Genomic DNA, 20,477 nt, shown 5'->3' with positions numbered 1-20,477 from the left:
TTGTGCCCAGGGATGTGGTTTTTTAACCAAACTTCATCGAACCCAGGGCAATGGCTCAGCCTATGTTCTCACCAAATTCCAAACAATGGGAGGCACCCCACTCCACAAAATCCTTAGATCCACTAAGCTTCCTACTAATACCCTCACAACCTCTACGTGCCTCAAACATACTAGGAGGAAACACTCGACACAAACACCAACATCCATCAATAAGATTGGAATGGAAGATACTTTGGCAAGTTTGTCAGCACTGGACATGTAATGAATAGAATAACCGTATATATTAAAAAGGACAACCCCCCCCCCCCCCCCCCTCTCTCCCTCCCTCTCCCAAGGGGTGCTAGTTATCTAACCAAAGGAATGTGGATATTCAGGCTATCATGTAGCTTGGATTTGATAACCAAAGCGACAAGATGCCTATATTTGAAGATTTTACGCCAAGGCCAGAGAGCATTAAGAGGACAATATTAGAGCATCCAAATGGAGTCTCCTTTGCTTTATTTCTTTTCCTCTTATGTATGATCTATCTTACCATGCATTATCATTCTATCTTTTTCAACATTAGTTTAATCGTTGACTAACTAACTACACAACCGCCATGTAGATTCACCTTGTCAGGATTTTACGGTTGTCTATGATATTGACACCATGAGGGGTGTCAATAAGAAATTTTAAAAAATAAAAATTATAAATTATATGACAATTTTAGAGGTGTCAATAAACAAAATCCCTTTTTGAAAGGATCCCGGGAGAAGGATTCCCATCCTGTCTATGTGGGGAAATATTCTGCACCCTACCACCATCGAATGTAGCTCGTCTCCAGGAAGTCCAACAAGCCCAGGGTGCTGCCAACCGTTGGGCTGTACCGCACACATCTCTAAGCATGCACCGAGATGTGTGCGGCACAGCTCAACTGTTGGATGCCCCCTGGCAGCACCCTGGGCGCTGGGCTCCCTGGAGACAAGTGATCGAAAAAGGTATCATCCGTGTAAAACCTACGTTTTTAAAATAAATAGAGTAAATCACACATCACCCCCTAGTTTTCAAACGAAACTCAGATCACCCCCTGATTTTTGAAAAAACTCAAATCACCCCCTAGCGGTACGTCTTTGAAAATAAGTTGGGAGAGCATTCCTATATTTATAACCGTAGATTTAAACCCATTGACTGTCTGCCGCTGAATTGCTAGCTTTAGTCTTACTTTACCTAAAACAGACTAGGAAGGTGATTTCACTCCCCCTCCTCGCCTTTTCATCCCTGCTGCACCCTTGTTTTCCTCTCCATCGCTTCTGCACTCTCTCTCCCCCTCCCGGCCTTGCATCCTTCTCCTTGCTTTCTCTCTCTCTCTCTCCTCCCCCTTGCCTCTACAACCCCTCCTTGCCCCACTTCTCTGCATCTCCCTCCCACCCTTCTGTACCAAAAATCAATTACAAATCCAATGGTAAGTCCCACACCAAAACCGAAAAACAAAGAAATCCATCTCTAATCTCCTTCAGAGAAAGTCAGAGGGAGGAAACAAACAAAAACCCACTTTTCCTTGATTTGCAATGTGTATCAGTTATCGTCTCCTAGCAAAATTGAAACCGTAAAAAACTCACGAAAACCATCTCCACTCCTCACAAGTTCTCGCCCAGTCCCTGGGTTAGTGTTAGAAACATCTAAAATTGATGAAAATAGAGAACAAAAGGAAAGAAAACTACTCGTTGGCCATGACGTAGACTGAAAATGGAAAACCCAAATGTGCGAATCTGGAATTGTTGGTAACGTTTGCATGAAATGCATGATGACTGATTAGTTGAGCGGCCTTTGATTCGTTATAATTGGAAATACATTGAATATGAAACCCCTGCTGTTATTGCCGGAGCAGTAATGGCAATAGGGAAAATCTTATGGATTTTTTTCCAAAAACAAAAATTAAATTCAAGAAATATTTCTCCTTCGATTTATTTCCTCTAAATTGATCTACCACCTGCCCCACCCCAACGTTCACACTCAATGCTGCACCCCCTCTCTCTCTCTCTCTCTCTCTCTCTCTCTCTCTCTCATCCTAGATTTACATCCCCCTCTGCATCTTCGTAGATCAGGATCGTCTCCAAGGAGCAGGGAACGCCCAGGGCGCTGCCAGCTGTTGGGCTGTGCCGCACACAGCCATAGGTGTGGGCCGAGATGTGTGCGGCACAGCTCAACCGCTGGATGTCCCCTGGCAGCATCCTTGGCTCACGCCTTTTTTAGAGATGTTGTTCTTTGTGCCGCAGCGCAGCCTGCGCCCAGGCACATGGGGGTGGGCGCAATGACCACCCTACCCCCCTGCACAGGCTGCCCATGTGCTTGGGCGCAGGCTGCGCTGTGGTACAACGACCATTCTCCCCCTTTTTTATTAACTTTTTTTTTAACTTATTTTTTGAGAGGGGGGATCGCTGTCAGGCTGCTTGGTTGTTTTTGCAAGAACACAAGGCCAATGGGAGACAGTGCAAGGGCATCCAACAGGAATGAGATTTTTCATTTCACAGGGAATAGATGGTTATTTCACTCATGTGTCTAGGTGCCTGGCAGCCTTCTTTATCCATTGCTTTTTTTGAGGTACATATGCATGTACAAGGGATAAAATCCAACACATAATAGCCTCTCAGACATGGAGAGACATTGATTCAAGAACTTATTGATAACAAAAAATTTATAAAAAAAAATCCATAAAAGGACAAAGTTTCCCAGACATGGGAACCGAGATCCTCATTATCCTAACTTTGAATAAGAAATAAACTTTAATTTGGGAAGAAATTAAAGGCTATGATGACCAATGGGCGGCCAAGGTATAGTATCCATCTCTACTATTACTGATGTATAAGCCATCTTGTCTCACCTTGTAAAAAAATTCTCTGGGATGAACTATACTCTGCTTCTTGGTATTAAAGACTTGGTAATTACCATTTTTGTTGTTCCCCCAGTAAAAATTGCACCAGAACAGCGTTGTTTGCCAGAAGTTTTCATGAAAACTCCAGTTGAATTCTTGGCCATACCAAAGTTTATGAAGCCCAAGATCGTCATTTTTGGATCTGCAATGGATGTCTAGACCATTTGTTGGACCCGAACCCAAGTCGTTAATGATGTACACATGGAGTTTGCCATGTATAGATAATGAAGCTGCAGACAAGGGCAATGCAATGACAAGGAGGAGGAGAAGCAATTGGGTGTTCTTCCACTTCCAGTTCCTCCTCCTCATCTTAATTGGTTTTTGCAAATGGTGGCCGGCGGTGAGGTGATTACTGATCACCAACGGTTCTTAAATAACACCCATTTCACTAAAAGAGGTATTAATTAAGGATAACCGATCAGATTACAACAACCTTAACGGTATTCCTACGATATCCTTGGTTATTTTAGTAAATAAAAATCTATTCACAAAAAATGAGCAAAGCTTAAGATTCTGTTGATCACGGAGTGGAAAAAAACCAAACTGTCCTGTTCGGAATAGGCAGGGCTTTTGTCTGAATTTAGTGTTTTGTTAATTTAAATGTAATGAGCAGAAAAGTCTCCTTATCTCTAGGAGCACGTAGATCGAGTTACCATGGCCTTCTACAGGTTTAAGAGTTTCGATAACAAATCATTTTCTAAATTGGAATGAAATCCAAAATAACTAAATGAGGAAAAATCGGGCACAACATCAATTCAAAAATGAAATTCCTCACATATCACACTGTTCATGTGAGGGGGTGATGTGTGATATATGTTTCTCCCCTTTTTTGTTAAGTTCAAAAGGGAATTCCCTCATTTGCTTGAAACTATAGTTGGACAATGTAGGGAACCTCTCCCTAACTAAATATTGCTTATATAGGTAACCTCTTTAGATTGAGCGTTGAGGAACCAATAGTTTTGAGGACATTAGAGATGAGTGGAAATATAGGTTTCCACTTTTTTCTTTTATGTGTGTTTATTTGATTGTATCATTAGTTTGATGAGCATGATGATGTATGATGATTGTATGATGTGTTATGACCAAAATGATGGTACCATGCAATGAAATTTAAAGGAATGAGAATGAACGAAATGATAGAAGAGGATGAGCAGCAATTAGACCCTGGGATTACACCTGTTTCCATGGTAGGGGGTCAAGTACTAGATGAGGTAGACAAAAACTTGGGCGTGATCCGCCCCAATGCTCCAATGACTGGACCAAAGAGTAGATCGTGCCTACAAAGATAGAGGTCCACCCCTCCAAGTGCTCCAGTGACTGAAATCAATGTAAACATTTTATTCAGAGAGAAGTCCTCCCTAGTGCTCTAATGAATGGAATCAAGAGTAGATTATGTATTCCATGAATGGAATCAAGAGTAGATTATGTATTCAGAGAGAGGTCAACCGCCGATGATTGGAATCAGGAGTAGACCATGTATTTAGAGATTAGGAATAGATCCCATTTTATTCTAGTCAGCGTGTGTAGACACTTCATTTTGTCGCCCCCCGAGTGGCCCTAGACGATGATGAGCTTGGAATTTTCCTAAAGAATGGAAGTGATCCCCTCGTTATAGTCTATAGTGTCCCCCTTGCCCTAGGCAGTGTTCTCATCCCCATGTTGGTATAAGTGGCTAAAAATGAATAAAATGATTTCAAAATAATGGTAAATGACTTTGACACATAGAAAGACCTAAACTAACTCCACAGACCGAGACCACGGCTACAATAGGCTTAGAACATGGCTAAAAAACCCCCCTTGGTGCTAGTTTTGGGAAAATGGTGCTGCTTTCTTAGAAATGAAATCGTTTTCCCCTCACACTGTGCCATGTTTCTTCATCCCGTGCCATTTGAGTGACAATTCAAGGATTTGGTGAATCCCAGCTCGGGATTTGAAATTGTTTATTATCCCACAACCTTAACTCCCCCCTAGACACATTTTATGACCTAAAGAGCTTCCCATAGGACCCTACAAACCTTCATTTGGCGGATCGAAATGATCTCCTTCCATCCAAAGCCAATATCAATCATTCTTCTTATGGCAAGAAGATTCCTTAAAATGGAAGTTGAAAACACTACCTTGCACGGTTTTGGGACCCTAAGAACATTAGTTTAATCGTTGAGTAACTACAGCCTGCAGTGATTACATTTCTATATCTCGGGCCATGTTTCTATTCCATAAATAACTTTTGGGTAAATTACACGTCACCCCTAGTTTTCAAACGAAACTCAAATCATCCCCATTTTTTAAAAATTCAAATCACCCCCGATTTAGACCCCAATATGACAAATTAGTCCCTACCGTTAGTTTTATGTTTGTTAAGTGATGATGTCAACTAGTTTAATAAATTTAAATCCTTAAACTACCCTTGACCAATGTTGAAGATGAAGGAAGGGTAGTATTGTAAATTTAATTCTAATGTTTTAGTACAAGGGTAAAATAATCATTTCACACCAATAACTAACAAAGACTAACACCGTTACTATAGAGGAGGTGATTTGAGTTTTTCAAAACCAGGGGGTGATCTGAGTTTCACTTAAAACCACGGGGTGACGTGTAATTTACCCATAACTTTTTGTATTTCTGTTACTAGGCCAAATTCCTGGACAAAAAGAATATGTTTGGTAATGCATAGTACTTTTTTATTTCTAAGCTATAAAAGAAATAGAAACATGTTTGTTATGCACAATAATTTCTATTTCTGAAACTTCTATAAATTTTCAAAAATGTCATTGAATACCCAAAAATTTGGTGGAAGTAGTAGTGGCAGTGATGGCAGTGGAGTTGGTGGCAATGGTGGTGGTTGAAGTTGCATTGAAGGTGGTATTTTATTTTGAACATGAAATTACCGTTTTGCCCATCAAATTAACCATGTGCTCATTAAAGAGCAACTCCCCCTCCCCCCTTCCCATGTGCTCAACGGTTGTTTGTTTTATTGGAGCTTATTTTTTTCTATTTTTCACAAACTTTATTTTCCCGGGTTCATTCCCAATAACTAAAAAGTGAACCGGTGTTAACATATGGAAGTGTTATTATGCAGGCTCTACACAACCGTTGTTAACATTCTAGATTCACCTAGTCAGGATTTTAAGTTTTTTTTATTAAAGACACACGTCACCCCTGGTTTTCAAATGAAACTCAAATCACCCCCTGTATTAGACCCCAATATGACAAATTAGTCCCTACCGTTAGTTTTATGTTGTTAAGTGATGATGTCAGCCAGTTAGATAAATTTAAATCCCTAAACTACCCTTGACATCCAAACATAGATTTTGAAGGGTTATTTTAAATTTAATTCTAATGTTTTAGTACAAGGGTAAAATAGTCCTTTCAAACCAATAACTAACAGCAAACTAACATTGTTACTGTAGAGGGGGACGGATGAGTATTTTCAAAAATCAGGAGGTGATTTGAGTTTCATTTGAAAACCAGGGGGTGACGTGTAATTTATCCTTTATTAAAAAACTTTTGAGGATGTCATAGCAATGGCTGAAAGACATGAATTGTCGGTCATATTGACACCGTGAGGGGGTGTTAATAAGAAAATCCCAAAAATAAAGTTATAATTGAAAATTTCAGAGGTGTCAATAAAAAAAAATCCTTTTAAGGAAAAAGTTCTCTGTCCAGGAGTGTGGCCTATACCATCTGATACATCCAATATTCACCGGGCCAATCAACGACCGCCACATGTCACGCACGACCCGCTCCATAGCTAAGGGGAACGAACCGGGGTCCCAAAGACCACTCGGGGCGCGCCACCACTCGGGCGATCTGATGCATCCGTGGCTATCGGCAGATAGTGCTAGCAGATACAAACGGGATACGGATCGAATATTTTATCCGCTTACATGTAAATTTAGCTTTTGGATAGCTATAGCTTTAGCCAGTATCCGCATCCGTTTAGCTATCGGGACGAATTCGGATAGTGCTAAACAGATCACGGACACAAATGCGAAAATGGATTTTGGCTATTCATTTACACCCCTACTCATATTGACACCATAAGGGTTGTTACTAAGAAAATCCCAAAAAAAAAGTTATAATTGAAAATTTAAGAGGTGCCAATAAAAAAAATCCCTTTATTAAAAGATCTTAGGAGAAGGTGTCGCATGCTGCCAACGTAGGGCAGAATTCTACACTCTACCACCAACTAGTGGTAAAAAAAGGTTTCATGCGACTCGACATTTTTAAAATAGATAAAATATAATATAAAAAAGAAAACTTGTGGGAGTGACACTTTTTTTCTTTTTTATTTTTTTTTTTTTTGACAGAGCAAAGGAAAGAATTCACGCACAGAGATAGTGTGGCAATCTTTTCGCTGATGCTCTTTAACATTTTTTTATTACTTTTTTTCTCTATTTACATTTTGAGAGGGGGATCTCTGCCAGGGTGTGTAACCTTGCACCAGCATTGGACCAATGAGACACGGGGGAATCCAATAGTAGTAGCACTAGTAGAGTAATGAGATTTTTCATTTCATAGGGGAGATCGAGATGGTCATTTCACTCCTGAACTCAAAAGAAAAAATGTAAAACAATACCATAAAAACCCAACACATAATCGCTTCTCAGGCATGGAGAAACATTGATTCAAGAACTTATTTATTTAAAAAAAAAAAAAAAAAAAGAGTAGAGTTTCCCAGTTATGGCCTTATGGGAACTGAGAAAACTTTTTTTTTTTTTTTTAATGAATAATCAGTATACTCAATAAAGCACAAGGGGAAAAAAACCCCTTACAAGAGAAGCCGGGAAAAGCCCAAAAAAAAAAATAAACCATCTTTAATGGGGACGAAGCAACAGACTCAACAAACCGAGTAGGTAAATCCCAAGAACTGAGATCCTTATTAAAACTAGCTCCGAATAAGAAGAAGAAAACTTTAATTAGGGAATAAGGCTATTATGGCCAACGGGTGGCCAATCGATAGGCTCCTTCTGGAAGATAGGTGACGTATAAGCCATCCGGTCTCACTTGGTAAAAAAAAATCACTGGGATGAACTAAATCCAGCTTCTCGGCATTATAGACTTGGTAACTGCCTTGCTTGTCTCCCCAGTAAAAGTTGCACCAGAACAGAGTTGTTCTCCAAATGTTTTCACGAAATTCCCAGGAGAACTGTTGGCCAAAAAATAGTTTCTGTTCCCCAAAATCGTCATTTTTGGATTTGCAATAGATGGTGAGGTCCATCAGACCCAGGTCATTGATGATGTGAATATGGATTTTGCCATGTACAGAGGGTGATGACCCTTCAGATAAGGGTAATATTATTGCAATCACAAGCTGGAGGATGACAAGAAGAAGTACTTGGGTTTTCGAGATCCTCATGGTTTTAATTTGGAAATGGAGATCAACAGGGGTTCTTAAATAACCCCCCATTTTCCTTAATTTAAGAGAGGTATTAAGAGTAACCACCGAACGGTATTCCTAGGATATCGATCTTCTGTTTTTTTGGGGTAAACAAATATCTGTTCACAAAAACCAAGGACCATAGCACATAGTTGTCGAATTACACAAGAATCGATGGATCACGGAGTGGAAAGAAGTCAAACCGTCCTGCTCAGAATAGACAGGGTCTTCCTTTGTTTAAAATTATTAATTTTGAATTTAAATGTAATGAGCTTTTATCTCCTAAACTCTAGGACTGGTAGATTTTACCATTGGATCATGTTTGATTGAGCGTTGAAGTGCCAACATTTTTTAGGATATTAGAGGTAAGAGGAAATATAGGTTTCCACTTTTGTCTTTTATTTGTGTTTTTATTTGATTATGTCATTAATATGATGAGCATGATGATTTATGCATGAAATGCAATGATGGTCTTGATGATGTATGGTGATTGTATGATGTGTTATAATGAAAATGATGGTATTGTTAAGATTGTACTTGGGATAATTTCAATATGTTTTCATTCACCCATGAAGGGGAAATATATACACTTGATTGTTGTAACTGTCCTAGGAAACAGCTATATACAAAGATATACAAAGGATTTCAAATTCAAAAATTGAATTTGAATTGGCTATTTCAGTTATGATATTAAATACAAAGATATTCAAGGATTTCAAATTCAAAAATTGAATTTGAATTGGCTGTTTCAGTTATGATATTAAATACAAAGATATTCAAGGATTTCAAATTCAAAAATTGAATTTGAATTCACTGCTTCGATTATGACAGCTAATACTCCCCCTCAAGGTGGAGCATGAAGATCATGAATGCCCAGCTTGGACTTGAGATGGATCAATTGAGATCGACCAAAAGACTTTGTGAATAAATCCGCTACTTGGTCAGCTGATGCAATCTTGGTTGGATTGATCATACCTTGAAGCACTTTCTCACGAATGACGTGGCAATCTATCTCAATATGTTTAGTTCGTTCATGAAAAACAGGATTTGCAGCAATATGTAGGGCTGCTTGGTTGTCACAAAATAGTGTCATGGGCATTGTAGATTCTGCACCCAAATCCTTTAATAAATATGAAAGCCAGGTGACCTCACAGGTGGCGACCGCCATGGCACGGTACTCAGCCTCTACTGAGGAGCGAGAAACTGTAGTTTGCTTTTTTGTCTTTCATGAAATTGGGTTTGAGAAAAGAAGGATGCAGTAACCAGTTGTGGAGCGTCGAGTCATTGGACAACTTACCCAATCAAAGTCACAAAATACCGTTAATTGAAGATTAGATTTGGCATGAATATATAGTCCTTAACCAGGTGTACCTTTCAAGTAACGGAGCAAATGATGGGCTGCATCGAGGTGTGGCTGCCTAGGTTGATGCATAAATTAACTCAAAATATTAACTGTGTGGACAATATCAGGCCGTGTGACTGTTAGATAAATCGAACAACCAACTAATCTGCGGTAGGGGGATGGATCTGATAGGATAGTGCCAGTAGTGTCCGAAAGCTTCAAATGTTGTTCCATTGGAAAATCCAATGGACGAGCGCCAGTGAGCCCGCTATCATTCAAGATATCAGGAGTGTACTTCCTTTGACAAAGACACATACCTTGCTTGGAACGAGCAATTTCGATGGCAAGGAAGTATTTTAAAGGGCCAAGATCCTTAGTATGAAATTGTTTGAATTGGCTGCTTCGGTTATGACAGCTAATAGGTATCATGCAATGAAATGGAAAGGAATAAGAATGAACGAAATGATGGAAGAGAATGAGTGACAATCAGATCCTGTGATTGCACCATTTTGCAATAGGGGATTAGGTACTAGACGAGGTAGACAAAGACTTGGGTGTGATCGCCCCCAATACTCCGGTGATTGGACCAAGGAGTAGATCATGTGCTTATAGAGATAGAGTTCCCCCTCCCAATTCTCCGATGATTGAAATCAGGGTAGAGATTTTATTCAGAGAGAAGTCCTCCCTAGTGCTCCGATGACTGGAAACAGGAGTAAATTATGTATTCATCGAGAGCTCCACCCCAGTCCTCCAGTGAATGAAAGCAGGAGTAAGACCATATATTTAGAGAGGGATCCTCCCTAGTGCTTCAATGACTGGAATTAGGAAGAGATCCCATTTTATGCTGGTCAAAGTTTCCTCACCCTTATATTGGCTGTTTACAAATATCACCAAACTTATGATTCAAAATTTCTTGTCAAACAACATTTATTTCCATGTTATATATATATATATATGCTTTACATTATTGTCTTCGTGATATATTTTATAATAATTTTATAATGTAATTAATATCACCATGATTATATTTCCATTTTCATGTTTCATAGAATTATATCAAGCATGCTATTTATTTGTATGCGGTTTCCTGTATTACCCTTATTGGGCTCAGTAGGTCATTCCACGTTTTTCTTATTTGCAAAGGCCACATATATTCAGTGTCAATATACAATTCAGATCCTCTGCGGCGCGCTGCCCATAGCGGCCATAGCTACCTAGACACATCGTTGCACGCAATGTCCGCCTTACCCCTGCTCGGGTAAGGCACTCGGGTAGGAGTAAGACGGCCGTTGCACGAGGTGATGTATCTGGGCTGCTATGGCCGCTACGGGTAGCGTGCCATAGAAGATCATGATCCATCAATACAGCGAGTGCGTGTATGGTGATAGAGGTCGGGAGTTCACTTCACCCAGTGTGGATTAGACATATTTCCTTTTAAGTTTTTTTTTGATAATGATGTAATTTGTGTAGCTAGTGAAGTGAAGTTTGGGCTGTAACAGCTAAATTTTAATTCCCTTTTGTGTAATTAGATGCCACCAAGGTTAGGATCTAAATTCTTAGTTAAATAAGGTTTGGGAACCACCATCTCAAATTTTTGACCTCCATTGAAATGAAGCAACATGCATGGTTGCCCTTAATTTTAAAATGGAAATTTTGGGATCACCTTCGCAACTTATTAAGACTTCCACTGCAGTTAAGTTGAAAACAAGCTAGCTTCCCCTACAATACAGAGGAGGTTAGAATCACCAATATACTCTTTGCGGACCATTGTGACCCTACCCCCTTCTAGGTCTGGGACTGTGATAGAGTATGTGAGTGCAACGACTATTGAAAAGTCATATGGGACTGTTTTATCTTGGAGGCCGATTCCCATCATCCCGGCTTGCACCATAGCAAACATCCCCAATCTTAAGGAGATGACAGGTGGCATGACTTACTCCACTGTATTTCCTCACAACAATGAGTTTTATGGTTTCAATAGGTGCATGTTATAGTTTGTGACATTCTCAAGCTCACCCACACTACAAGGATATCTTAACTTAATTGATGAGCTATTAAAGATTTAACTCTCAATATTTTGATAGTATTTTACAGTAATTCTTAAGATCGTAAAATTATTGAGAGGACATTTTACCGTAATTCTTAAGATCGCATGATACCTTTTTTAACCACTAGTTGTTGTTCTTCCTAAAATTGGATTACTAGGCTATAGATTGTGAGGAATGTTCAAAGATGCTTTCAATGAATAATCAATATTCAATGAATAAAAAAAAAACAAAGGAGGGGTGGGGGGATCCCTTACAAGAGAAGTCGGAGAAAGCCAAAAGGAAAAAAGAAAAGAAAAAACTATACAAACATGAAACCACTAGGGATGTAAATGAATAGCTGAAATCCGTTTTCGTATCTGTTTAGCACTATCCAAATCCTTCCGAAAGCTAAACGGATGCGGATACGGATAGGCTATAGCTATCTAAAAAGCTATATTTACATGTAAATGGATAAAATATCCGTTCCGTATCTGTGTCCGTATCTGTTTGGCACTATCCGAATCCGTCCGAAAGCTAATAGGATGCAGATGCGGATGTGGATATAGCACTATCTGGGCTGAATCCGATCCATTTACATCCCTAGAAACCACCCTTAAGGAGAGGAAACAACGATAGCAAACCATGAAAAGTTCCAGAACATCTAGCCCAATACCTAAGGTTCCACTCCGTCCAGATATTGTACATGGCATCAATTTTTCCAAAAGAATCTACACGGGACTTACCTTTAAAGTTTTTCCTAATCCACCTCCACTCAAGCTCAAAGTCCCCAATCATCCGGTTAATAAATCAACAGTTACACAAAATTCCTTCCCTGAGATGCATTGAGAAGGGGCAACTGAAGAATAAATGATGATTATCTTCCACAACATTTCAACAAAAACAACAAGAGGATGGAGAAGGAACCTATTGATCTTGAAGAAATGCGTGGAAGAGATTTATTCATGACTCTCCGCACAATAAAGTTGTGCCAAGGGATGTGGTTGTTGAACCAAACCACATCAAATCCGGGCACTGGCTTAGCCAATGTTCTCACTAGATTCCAAACGAACGAAGAGAAGAAGCAGCCATTATGGGAGGCACTCCACTCCACAAGATCTTTAAATCCACTAGACGTCCTACTAATCCCTTCACGACCTCTACACACCTCAAACATACTAGGAGGGAACACCCGACACAAACACCAACGACCATCTATAAGAATGGAAGATACCTTGGCAAGTTTGCCAGCTCTGGACATGTAATGAACAGAATCACTGTATACATTAATAAGGCCCCCCTAGGGTACCAATTATCTAGCCAAAGGAATGTGGATGTTCCATCATCTATCTTGGATTTGATAACTAAAGCGACCAGATGCCTATATTTGAAGATCTTACGCCAATGCCGGGAAGCATCAAGAGGACAATAGACAATCCTATTAGTCTCCTTTGCTTTATTTCTAGGCACAACCTGCGTTGCGGCACAAATAATATTCTCCCATAAAAAAAAAAATTCCTTTTGTAAAGGATCTTGGGAGAGGGTTTCCCATGCTACCATTGTGGAGAGAGATTCTAAACGTTACCACCAATCAGTTGACTGATCGAAAAGTTATCATCCATGTTGACCATGCTTTTTTATTATTATTTTTTTTCTATATATAATTTACAGGAGGGGATTGCTGCCAGGCTGCGTGGCTTTTGCACCCACATGGGGCCAACCAGAGATCGTTCGGGGGCATCCAACAAGAGTGGGATTTTTCATTTCAAAGGGGAGGCCGGGTGATTATTTCACTCCTGTGTCTAAGCACAAGGATGACAATCTATAATTGACGTGGCAGATTACAAGATGTTACAACAACCCTTTGTGAAATCCTCAATGGAAGACTTGCAAAACAATACCATAAAACCCCAACACATAATAGCTTCTCAGGCATTGAGAAGAGACATTGATTCAAGAACTTAATTGATTAAAAAAAAATAAAAAAATCCATTAAGAATAGAGTTTTCCACACAATGAATTTTTTTATTTTTTTTTTTGGTAGAAAGATGCATACTTTATTAAAGTTAAGATGTCTTACACATGGAAGCGCTTGAGCAGAACCCCAATCCCAACAATATCTACAAATCGGAATTTGATCAAACTATTGTACTTCTAACCAACAGAGCTTTCCTTGCTAGAGAGTCAGCAACACTGTTATCTCTCTTGGAACATGAGAAAAAGTACATGAATTGAAATCCTTATTAAAGTTTGCTTCGAATAAGAAGAAGTAAATCTTTTTTTTTTTATGGAAAGACAGAAAAGATTTATATTAGATGAAAGATTCCGATGTGCAAGAGGAAGTAAACTTTAATTTGGGAAGAAAGCTATATCATCATTACCAAGGGGTGGCCAAGGTATAGTATCCATCTCTACTATTACTGACGTATAACCCATCCTGTCTCACCTTGTAAAAAAATAACAACGCATGAGTAAATCTGTGCTCCCCGGCATCATAGACTTGGTAACCGGCTTGCCTGTTGTTCCCCCAATAAAAGTTGCACCAGTACAGCGTTGTTTCCCAAACATTCTCTCTAAAATGCCATGTGAAATCTTGGCCATAAATAATTTTTTGCAGACCTAGATCGGTATTTTTAGATTTGCAATGGACGGTTAAATCCTTGTTTGGACCGGGACCTAAGTCGTTGATGATGTAAATATGGAGTTTGCCAAATAGAGTGAAAGAGATATGGAATGACTCTGCAAAAAAGGGCAATGCAATGAGAAGTAGGACGATGAGAAGCAGTTGGGTGTTCTTCAAGTTTCTCATGTTTTTAATTTGCAAATGAGGGTAATTGGAGCAGGGGTTAAGATTGTGTATATTAATTTGCCCTTCTCCGAGACCCTGCAGTAGCAGAAGCCTTGTGCACTGGGATACTCTTTTTTTCTCTGTTGGTTCTTAAATAACGTACGACCATTTCCCTAATAGAAGGGTTGAGGATAACCGTTCAGGTTACTATAACCTGAACGGTATCCCATCATATTAGGATTAGGATATTCCTCTTTTTTTTTTTTTAATGGTAAACAAACAGCTATTCACACAAAGAGTGGGGAAAAAAATAAACAAGCGCAAAGCTCATTGTTTCTGAATTATAAGATTCGGTCGATCACAGAGTGGAAAGAAGTCACGTTGTCTTACTCAAAATGGACATGGCCTTTTTTTTCTTGAAATTTTGTTTGAAATTAGGTTTTTTTTTTTTTTTTAATTCAAATATAGTGAGCTTTTATCTCCTAACCTCTAGGAAAAATTAGAGTTACCATGGCCTTCTACAGCTGTAAGAGTTTCAACAACAAATCATTTTCTAAACTGGAACGAACTCAATCTTATTTAACTAAATATTTCCTATTACAGGTCCATTTGTTTTAGCGTCAAATTTTATCCGGAAAATTTTCCCGTTAAATGTTACTTCGTAACTGTAAAATTCTATATGTTGAAAATTTTTTCAATGTTTTTTTCCATAAAAAAAAAAAAAAAACAAGCATTGGAACACTTTTCAACATGTAAAATTTTACATGTCAGTTTTTTTTAAGTGAAAATTTTCAAGTAAAATTTTATGCCGAAACAAACAGAGCTATAGAAAACCTCCATTGGACTGTCTTAGATTGAGCGTTGAGGCACCAAGATTTTTGAGAACATTAGAGATGAGGGGAAATATCGGTTTTCACATTTTTCTTTTATGTGTGTGTATATTTGATTGTATCATTAGTATCATAAGCATAATGATTTATGGATGATATGCTATGATGACCATGATGATGTATGATGTGTAATGACAAAAATGATGGTATCACGGAATGAAATGGAAAAGAATGAGAATGAATGGCAATTAGACCTTGTGATTGCTACCCCTTTCCAATAGGGGGTTTAGTACTAAATTGAGGTACACAGAGACATGGGCGTGATCCTCCCCAATGCTACAATGACTGGACCAAGGAGAAGATCACGTGCCTACAGAGATAGAGAGCTCCCCCCAATGCTCCAGCGACTGAAATTAGGGTAGACATTTTATTGAGAGAGAAGTCCTCCTCAGTGCTCCGATGATTGGAATCAAGTAGTATAACCATAGAGAGGTCCTCCATAGTGCTCTGGGGATTGAAATTAGGAGTAGACCATGTACTTAGAGAGGAATCTTCCCCAGTGCTTTGGTGACTGGAATCAAGAATTGATCCCATTTTATATTGGCCAGAGTGTCATCACCCTTATGTTGCACAGTTGACAGTTCACAAAGATGACCAGACTTATGATTCTAAATTTCTTGTCATACAACATTTATCTTCATATTATAGAAATGGCATTTTATGTTTTACATTATTGCCTTCATGATTTATTTTATACATTTTATTAATATCACCATGATTATATTCCCATTTCCATGTTTCAAGAATTATGTCAGCCATGTTATTTGTTTGTATGGGGTTTCCTATTTTTCCGTCCCATTTCCATGTTTCAAGAATCTTCTCCACACATATTCAGTGTTAATGCACCAAGTGGGACCCAAGCCCCATGGAGTGGTCAGATTTGTCCCCACCAGTCCCCATGTGGGAGCTGCACCAACTGCGTTTCCGCTGTAATAACTAAATTTTAATTTTCTTTTGTGTAATTAGATCTAAATTTTTGGTTAAATCAGTTTGGGACCCACCATCCCAAATTTTGATCACCATTGAAATGAAGCAACAAACATGGATGTCGTTAATTTTAAAATGAAGATTTTGGGACCTCCTTCACAACTTATTAAGATTTCCACTATAGTTAAGTGGAAGACAAGCTTCCCCTAACAATAAATAAGGGGCAGGCATCATTGATATCCCTTTGCGGACCATTGCGCACCTATTTCTTTCTTGGTCTGAGGTGTGACACATTATGTGAGTGCGGAATGACTGTTGAAAGGTTATATAGGGTTATTTTATCTTGGAGGCCGATTTCCATCATCCCAGTTTGCACCATAGGAAGCATGACTTACTCCCACTGTATTTCCTCACAACATAGAGTTTTTTGGTTTCAATAGGAGCATGTTATAGTTTGTGACAGTCTCAAACTCACCCACACTACAAGGATATCTTAACTTGATTGATGAGCTATTAAAGATAAGTTTATCTCTCAAAATTTTGGTACTAATTCTTAAGATCGTAAAATTATTGAGAGGACATATATCTATTATATTACATAATCGGTATGTATTGCTAGGGTTTCAAGGACACTGTAGAATTTTTGCTTTATTTATTTATTTGTTTGGATAAATAATCAATATTCAACGAAGCGCAAAGGGGGGGGGGAGGAGCGTTTGACAAGACAAGCCGGGGAAAACCAAAAAGTAAAAAGAAAAAACAATACAACCATGAAACCACCCTTAAGGAGGGGAAACAGCAAGAGCCACAAGCAGAGTAGGTATATTCCAAGAAGAAACCATGAACCTATTAAAGGGAGTATCCATACATAATTCTTGAAGAACTTGTACTTTAGCCCTAACTTCGATAGAGATTGATTCCCAAATTTGGTGAAAAGTACCAGACTGTCTAGCCCAATTCCTGAGGCTATGTTCCATCTAGATATGATATGTGGTAGCAATCTTAGTAAAAGAATTGAAACACGAATTCTCTTTAAAAAATTTTCGAATCCACCTCCACTCAACCTCAAAGTCCCCAATCCTCCGGTTAATAGACCAATGTATACACATAATTCCTTCCCAGAGACGCATTGAGAAGGGGGAAACAAAAGAATAAATAATAAATATCCTCCACAACATTCCAACAAAAACAACAAGAGGATGGAGATTGAAGAAATGCTTCAGTTTTATTGTTTTAGCATGAGAAACTATTCCTACACAGACAGTGTGCAGATCTTTTCTCCGATGCTCTTTAACAATTTTTTTTTTATTTTTTCCATTTATCTATTTTCTAGGAGGGGCATCGCTACCAAGTTGCATGGCCCTTGCACCAGTATGAGGCAATGAGAGACCGTGCGAGGGGGTATCAACAGGAGTAGGATTTTTCATTTCAAGCGGTGGTCATTTCACATACTCCTGTGGTCTAGGTGCCTCACAACCTTCTTTTTCTCTTGCTTTTTTAGGGTACGTACATGTGCGCATCAGAGCATGGATGGCTGTTAACACATAAAATAGTATAATTAATGTGCTTAATCATATTGATTGCTCTACAATGTTGAGATTATATATTACATTGAGTAACCCTAGTCGACTCATTGAGTTACACAGAATATCATGATAAGAGAAGGAGTGAGTGAGTACATAGCTAGAATCCTGAGGGATAGAATAGAAATTAAAGAGGTAGAAATTAGGGAAGTAGAGGAGTGGGATCCCAATCGTCGACCATTTTATAGGTTCCATCTCTACTATTGCTGAGGTATAAACCATCCTGTCTCACCTTGTAAAAATATTCCACGGGATGGATTAATTGGCCGGCTTCATAAACATGGTAATTCCCTTGCTTCTTGTTCCCCAAGTAGAAGTTGCACCAAAACATGGTTGTTTGCCAGAAGTTCTCTTTAAAATGCCATGTGAACTCTTGGCCATAAACAAGTTTTTGCTGCCCAAGATCGTCATTTTTCGATTTGCAATGGATTTCGAGATCATTTGTTGGTCCAGGACCAGGACCCAAGTCGTTGATGATGTACACATGGAGTTTCCCAGCTAGAGAAAACGACTCTGCAAACAAGGGCAATGCTATGAAAAGCTGGAGAATGAGAAGCAATTGGGTGTTCTTCTTCGAGTTCCTCATGGCTGGTTTTAATTTGACAAATTTAATGATGGTGAGATCGAAGAAGGGGGTAACAAACTGCGTATGTACAGTTACCCTCCGACAACACCCTGGAGTAGTGGAAGCCTCGTACACTGGATCGCTCTTTCTTTCTTTCTTTCTTAAATAACGTACCGGCGATCATTTCCTTAAGAGAGGCATTAAGGATAGCCTATCAGGTTACAACAACCTGAGCGGTATCCCATCATTGTAGGATTAGGATATTCTTTTTAGGTAAACAAACATCTATTCACAAAAAAAAAAAAAAAAAAATTATTATAGAAGCAAAGCTCATAGTTGACGAATTACAAAATTCCATTGACCAGAGTAAAAAAAAGTCAAACCATCCTGCTCGAAATAGACAATGCTCTCCTTTATTTGAAATTATTAATATTATTTTTTTTTTTAATTCAAATGTAGTGGCCTTCTACAGCTTTAATTAAGAGTTCCGCTAATAAATCATTTTCTAAATTAGAATGAAATACTAAGTAACTAAATATTGCCTATATATAGGTAACCTCCATTGGACTGTGTTAGATTGAGCGTTAAGGCACCAAGATTTTTGTGGACATTAGAGGTGAGTGGAAATATTGGTTTTCACAATTTCTTTTTTATGTGTGTGTATGTATGATTGTATCATTAGTAGGGTTGCAATAGGGTCGAGTTGGGCCGGGCTTTATAGAACCCTAGCCCAATCCTAAGTCCCCTTAGCTGGGCTCAGGCCCGACCCGACCCGACCCTGACTCAGGGCCAGAAAAATCCAACCCTGACCCATCCTTAGGATCGGGCGGGCTGACCCTGATTGGCCCTGATCATGGGGAAGGGAAAAGAAATGCATGGGCTGGAATAGACCGGGGAGAATATTATCAAATTTACATAAAATAACACTATAATAAAAAGTATTATATCACTTATTGTCGTCATATATAATATATTATATAAAAAAATATAGGTGACATTTAAAGTTTATAATGTATATATTATATCAATATATATTTTATAGTATAACTTAAATCAGGGTCGGGGCGAGCCAGGCCAAGCTTAGCCTGAAGCCTCAACCCTAACCCGACCCGACCCTGACTCAGGGTCAGAAATTTCCAGCCCTAACCCACCCTCAGGGCCAAATATCTCAACCCAGACCCTGTTCGGGCTCAAGGGGGGCCAGGGCGGGTTTGGGCCAACAAGACCAAACTTGCACCCCTAATCATTAGTATGATGAGCATGATGATTTATTCATGATATGCTAATGATGATCATGATGATGTATGATGATTGTATGATGTGTTACGATGAAAATTATGGTTCCATGCAATGAAATGGAAAATAATGAGAATGAACGAATTTAAATGATGAAAAAGAAAAAATGACAATTAGACCTTATAACTGCCACCTCTTTCTAATAGAGGATTAGGTACTTCTCTTCCTCTTACGCATGATCTTTTTTTTTTTTTTTTGATAAGTTCTTACGCATGATCTTTCTTACCATTATAGTTGCATCATTTTCAACATTAGTTTAATAGTTGATTAACTATACAACCGTTGTTAACCTTCTATATTCACCTAGTCTTGAAAGCATGTTTTTTATTTATTTATTTTTTATTAAAAGACTTTTGAGAATGTGATGGCAACGGCTGAAAGACTTATGATTTCTCTGTGATATTGACACCTTGAGAGGTGTCAATAAGAAAATCTCAAAAATAAAATTATAAATTATTTGACATTTGAGGTATCAATAAATAAATCCCATTTTTTAAATGATCATGGGAGAAAGTTTCGACACTGCCAAGTGCCAATATGGCGAAAGATTCTACATGTTATCACCAACTAGTGGTCTGAAAAGGTATCATCCAAGTTGACCTTACAGTTTTTAAATAAATAAACATGTGAGACCTTTTAAATTTTTACTAACGAGAGCATGAGAAAGAATTTGCACACAGAAAGAGGATGAATCTTAGCTGGAATAGCTCAGTTGGTTAGAGCGTGTGGCTGTTAACCACAAGGTCGGAGGTTCAAGCCCTCCTTCTAGCG

At 38.7% G+C, this 20,477-nt stretch overlaps 1 non-coding gene across 1 annotated transcript; it reads left to right on the top strand.

The window, feature by feature from the left end:
• Window positions 1-20,403: 20,403 nt before the first annotated feature.
• TRNAN-GUU lies at window positions 20,404-20,477 on the top strand. The gene has a single exon. It is a non-coding gene; the product is annotated as a tRNA-Asn (tRNA).

The sequence above is a fragment of the Telopea speciosissima genome, chromosome 7 (assembly GCF_018873765.1).
Source record: "Telopea speciosissima isolate NSW1024214 ecotype Mountain lineage chromosome 7, Tspe_v1, whole genome shotgun sequence".
Classification (NCBI taxonomy): Eukaryota; Viridiplantae; Streptophyta; class Magnoliopsida; order Proteales; family Proteaceae; genus Telopea; species Telopea speciosissima.
The sequence above is the reverse complement of the archived record's forward strand: the minus strand, read 5'-3'. Positions and strand labels throughout refer to the sequence as shown.